The sequence below is a fragment of the Motacilla alba genome, chromosome 13 (genome assembly GCF_015832195.1).
Source record: "Motacilla alba alba isolate MOTALB_02 chromosome 13, Motacilla_alba_V1.0_pri, whole genome shotgun sequence".
Classification (NCBI taxonomy): domain Eukaryota; kingdom Metazoa; phylum Chordata; class Aves; order Passeriformes; family Motacillidae; genus Motacilla; species Motacilla alba.
Window position 1 is genome coordinate 9,559,926 of NC_052028.1, and position 744 is coordinate 9,560,669.

A 744-nucleotide genomic window follows, 5' to 3' on the forward strand; every position below is an offset into this window, starting at 1 on the left:
GCTGGTCATTCATGCACAGCTCTAGTCATCTTCATGAAGAGCAAGAGCTAATGATTAGCCATAATCATAATAATTTCATTATTTTAATAATAAATGATTTGATTCTGCAAGCATCTAATAGCATAAATTTGATGTTCTGCATTAAGTGGTTCTTCTAGGGAGTGCAGCTGTTAAACTGTTCCTGTTACTGGACTTTGGAATCTCTGTGAGCTCTGTTGTCAACAAGACTAATAGGTTTTTATGGTGTTTAGCTCAGTAGATACACAGAGAACAATCTGTCTTTTGCAGACCTGGATCCTCATTTGCAAATGTTACTCTCCATTTCTGCCATCTTGTTTATACATACAGAGTAGTAAAATGCAAACATAGGCCTGGTATGAAGATCATTCATACTGTATCATTTTTGCATGAAAAGCACCATTATACTAATTAAATTTCCCAATTTTGACGTGTGTGTGTTGATATGAGCATAGACATAGCATGTGAATACCTTAAACATGTGTATACATAGGTATTTAAACATATTATACACACTTGTACACATTTATATCCATGAAAAACTCAGATTGTGCTCATTCTTTTTCTGCAGAGACACTTAATGCAAAGAATCAATACACCGTGATTGCAGTTCCCGTTTTGCAAACTAGATAAATTAATCACCCAAAGGGATCAGCGTGCTCTGGGGCAAAGCCAGGATCCACACCGGCAAAACCCCGGGATGGTGGGAAAGGCACAGCACAAAAA